General features: G+C 37.4%; 1 long non-coding RNA gene across 1 annotated transcript; it reads right to left on the bottom strand.

Annotated features, from left to right (window-relative positions):
• Nucleotides 1–265: 265 nt before the first annotated feature.
• Nucleotides 266–973, bottom strand: LOC132446325 (uncharacterized). Its single transcript, XR_009522809.1, has 2 exons — nucleotides 787–973; nucleotides 266–702 (listed from the first exon to the last, which is right to left on the bottom strand). It is a non-coding gene; the product is annotated as an uncharacterized LOC132446325 (long non-coding RNA).
• Between the last annotated feature and the right edge of the window lie 4,118 nt (nucleotides 974–5,091).

The raw sequence follows: 5,091 nt of genomic DNA, 5'->3' as shown, positions 1-5,091 counted from the left end.
CGAATAGACTTGTGTATAGCACATCAGACAATGGTTAAATTTATAAAAAATATGGTGTATAAGTTCACATCATTCAGTGACCATGTGTAGCGAGTGGGGCGGTGAGGATGGGATAAAGTCTAGGGGGGAGAGAGGACCGACAACGCCACCAGGGGAATTACACCCCTGGAAATAAAGTATAATAAAAGAGATGTAACTTGTGTGTGTTAAATAATATTAACAATGCTGATAAGGCAAACAGATTCGTTTAACTGATAGACAGAGATTCAAAATAAACCAAATCTTTATTACAAACAGCTAAAACTAATTTATATCTAAAAGTCACAATATCTAAAATAGCAGTCCCAAACTTAAACAAAACCAACCAGACTAAAGCTGAGGCCAACTGCTGAGAGGCAAACTACGCCGAGGAGTGCCAAGGGGTGCTACCACTCACCACAAGTGCCTCACATCAACAGTCACTACACACTAAAGCTGGGGAAAAACGCGTTAAATCCCTGTGCTTTAATTCACATGCAAGTGACGGGACCTCACCAGGGGTGCCTAGCCTCCTTACAGTTTGGCACCCAGCTCCAGCCTAAATTAACAATAACTATTAAAACATCAATCAAAAACAAACATTTAACCCCCAGTTGGTTCGATAAATACTCAAAACAAAACAATAAGGCAAAGCAAAACAGGGCAAAACAGCAGCAAGTGAACCTACAAAATGGAGGAAAATATAATTAAGTACGGCTCACTATGCTGCATACGTAGATCAATTGGTGTGGCCTACAAACTACTCACCACCACGGGTTTAGGGGTAAGCATGAAAGTCACTCGGTCACAGGGGGATATCCTAAAGATGGTCACCAGCCACAGCAGAGACAAAGCCATACTGAGGCACATCACACCTGCTTTATATAAGGGGCTTGATTAGGGGACTGGGCCATTTCCATGCCGTGTTCAAAAGCACTATGTTCAACACTGTTTAGAAATGCTTCTACATTGCTACACATGCAATCCTGTCAATAGAGGTTGGTACTGGGATAGAGAGAAGGGGAGGAGGAGTGTGGTGCCTCAACAGTACTCTCCTAGAGGAAGAGGGATATAGAAATAAAATAGTGGCCTGCATAGAGAATGGAAAAAAGAACATGGACATGTGTAGAAACAAGGGATTATGGTGGGAATGACTGAAGCAAAAGATAAGGACAATAAGTATTAGATATGCAAAGGTCCGGGCTTTTAAAGAAAGAGAGAAAGTAAAATGTTTGAAGGATGAGCTGGCAGAAGAGGCAGAAAGAATTGATAAGGATCCAAAACATAGCATAGAAAAATACATAAAGGTGAAATCCAAACTGGACGTTTATGAACAGAATAAATGCATGGGGGCAATAACAAGGAGTAGGGAGAAATATGCGATGAAGGGGGAGAGATGCACAGGCTATTTTTTGGGATTAGAAAAAAGGAAACAGGAAAGGGTATATATTGAAGAGTTAGAAAATGAAAATGGAGAGATAATAAATGATTTTGTAGACATTATTGGAAATGTTGGGACATTTTATAAAAATCTATACAAAAAAGGAAATGCAAAGAAGGAAGATATAAATACAGTATTAGGTAATATTAATAAAACGATAACAAATAATGAGAAAAGTATGTGTGATGACAACATCAAAGACATAGAAATAAAGGAAGCAATAATGTCATTAAATTCCAATAAAAGTCCGGGAACAGATGGCCTTACAAGTGAATTTTATAAAACATTTATAGACGATCTGCTACCAATTTTAAACATAATTTATGCAGAGATGGAGAAGGAGCAGGAGATACCAGAGTCGCTGGCAACAGGACTAATAACGATCATATATAAAAATAAAGGAAGCAAAAGAAAACTGGAAAACTATAGGCCGCTAACTGTACTAAACACGGATTACAAGATCTTAACAAAGGTATTAGCAAACAGAATAAAAACAGCAGCACCAACAATCATAGCACCAACACAGGCGTATGGGATACCAGGGAGGGACATATCGGACATTATTTGCACAATAAGGGACACAATCGAATGCATGAGGAAGGATGGTGGAATTATTTTAAGTATGGACCTTAATAAAGCCTTCGATAGGGCTGAGCATAGTTTTTTATTTTGCACATTAGAAAAATTTGGTTTTGGGCAAAGAATAATCAACTGGATTAAATTATTGTACAAAAATGCAAGGAGTCGGATAAAAATAAATGGAGCTATAACAGATCCTTTTCCATTGGAAAGATCTGTGAGGCAAGGGTGCCCGCTATCGGCAGTACTTTACAGCTTAACTGCAGAAAGTCTCGCGGAAATGATAAAGAAGGATAAGGAAATAGAGAGGATAAAATTGCCAAATGGGGGTGAAAGCAAAATACAGCAATATGCTGATGACACCACATGTATGATAAAAAATATGAATAGCGTGAAAAGGATAATGGGACAAATGGAAATATATGGGAGAGCAGCAGGGGCTAAAGTAAATGTAGACAAAACTGAAATAATGTACGTCGGAAATATAAACCAAAATGATTGTAACATACCTTTTAGAGTTTCAAATGATTATATGAAAATATTGGGGATAAATATGGGAGTGAAAGAAAAGGAGGCGAGAGATGAGACATGGAATGGGGTAATAAATAAAGTGAAAAACACATTAAATGCGTGGAAGCCGAGGAGATTGAAATTAAAGGGGAAGGTTTTAGTGGTAAATGCATTAATACTATCCCAGATTGTCTATGCCTTGACTGTGATAGACATGCCAGAGTGGGTGCACAAAGAGCTAAACAGCACAATTACAAATTACATTTGGGATGGGAAACTGGCAAGAATAGCACAAAGGACACTTATAGGGAAATATGAAGAAGGAGGATTGAAATTGGTGGACTTGAATATTAAGAAAAAAGCAATACGAATAAAAACTGTTAAAAAGTATCTGTACGATAGGGTTGATTATGGATGGAAAAATGTTTTTAAGGAATATTTATATAAAAATGGAAGATGTGAAGAAAACGGTCTAATAATGATAATGAAAAACTCCATGTATGAGAAAGTGCCTAGATATTATAAAGAGGTGTTTGATGCATGGGGGAAATACAGAATAAACATTAAATATGAATGCACAAAATACAGTCAGGTAATAAATCAACAAATATGGTGTAACCCATTGATAAAAATTAACAATAACATGCTATGGGATAAAAAAATATTTTATTCCGGACTAACGCAAATAAAAGATTGCCTATATGAATTCATACCTGGGTTTCTAAGATACCAAGCTATAATAGACGCAGTTAAGGAGTATGATGAAGAAATGAACGAAACCACTACTGTAAATATGTACGATGGAAGAAAAGAAAGCATACCAATAGATTGGGTGAGGCAAATAGAAAATAACGTGGTTATAGAAAGGAAAATAACGTTCCCCGAGTTATATATAGAAAATAATGGGGAAAAAAGGCCACTAAGGGATTCAAAGGTAAAGGACTACTACAAAGCGCTGATCCAAAAGGAATTTAAGGAACCTGCATCGGAAAAGGTTTGGGAAAAGGTGTTCCCAGGTATGGAAGGAAATCAAATATGGAAGCAGTGGAATGTAAGCAAAAATAGTATAGAATGTCAGGATCATGATTTTAAATTACGGCACAACAGACTGTACACAAATGTGGTGATACACCAAATAAATAAGGATGTAAGAAGGGAGTGCGATATATGCAAAACTGATCCGGAGACATTAATGCATTTGTATTATGAGTGTGACAAACTGAAGATCTTTTTCATGAAGTTAAAGGAATTCTTGCAGGAGAACTGGGGGAAGCAGTATTTTGAGGGAAAGGACTGGAAAAAAACATTTCTGTTTGGAGTATGGGAAAAGAAAGAGAAAGTAAACATAAATATGATAAACTATGTACTAAGTCATGCTAGATATGCTGTATGGCTGAGAAGGAATCTAGCACACTTTGAACAAAAAATAATATCTGTCTGGGCCTACTTTGTATCGGGGTTGAAAAAAGACATAAGTTAAATTTTTAAGTATGAAAAGGAAGAATTTCAACATTTTGTTGATGGATGCAGTTTCATTTCTGTCAATGACAAAGGAAAACTGATGTATAAGATTGAATAATGCTTGGCAGGAGGACCTATTTGTTAAAATGCTGATGTTATTGTTTACTTTTATTTTATTTATTTTGTGATTTTACATTTGAATTCAAGTATATGTTTTTTTCCCTCTGTGTAGATTACGCTTGATTTTCTTTTATAAAAAAAGATTTAAAAAAAAAACATGCCCGATCTCGTCTGATCTTGGAAGCTAAGCAGGGTCGGTCCTGGTTAGTACTTGGATGGGAGACCGCCTGGGAATACCAGGTGCTGTAAGCTTTTTCTTTTTCAACTCGAGCTCATTGCCTACCGTGACCTGGGGTCTCATTTATAAAACTGTGCGTGGGATCGTTACTAAAAATGTGCGTACGCCCAGAAGCCAAGTTTTGCGTGCGCCAAAAAATATTCAGATTTATAAAACCCTGCGTACGCACACCGTACGCAATGTTTGCTTTATAAATCACAGAGTGCCTACAAGTGTGCGCAGCTGAATCAGCTTCACGTTCCGCCCTGTACACGCCCCTTTTTAACCATAAATGGTCAATGCAAATGACCTCATGAATTCGATCTGCATATATGCAATGGCAGAAGTACTGAGAAAAGCAAAAAAGCGAAATTTCACGGAGGTTGAAGTGGAGACACTTGTGGGTGAGATGGAGGCCCGAAAGGTAGTTTTGTTCGGCGGCCACGGGATTGGGATCGGCAACAACAAAAAGCAGAGTGAGTGGCAACATGTTGCTGCAGCAGTGAACTCTGTCAGTAGCACGGAGCGCACAGTCCCAGAATTAAAAAAGAAGTGGTCTGACGTAGAGTTACATATTTTTTAGGGCTGTCAAAAGATTAAAAATTTTAATCTGATTAATCACAGGGTAGCTGTGGATTAATCACGATTAATCACGATTAATTACCATTCATAAATATGCCCGGAATTTCTGAATTTCTCTGTATATTGTTGTAGGAACGGAAAGATAAATGACAGAAGGTGGATA

This window comes from Gadus macrocephalus, chromosome 18, assembly GCF_031168955.1.
Source record: "Gadus macrocephalus chromosome 18, ASM3116895v1".
Classification (NCBI taxonomy): domain Eukaryota; kingdom Metazoa; phylum Chordata; class Actinopteri; order Gadiformes; family Gadidae; genus Gadus; species Gadus macrocephalus.
The sequence above is the reverse complement of the archived record's forward strand: the minus strand, read 5'-3'. Positions and strand labels throughout refer to the sequence as shown.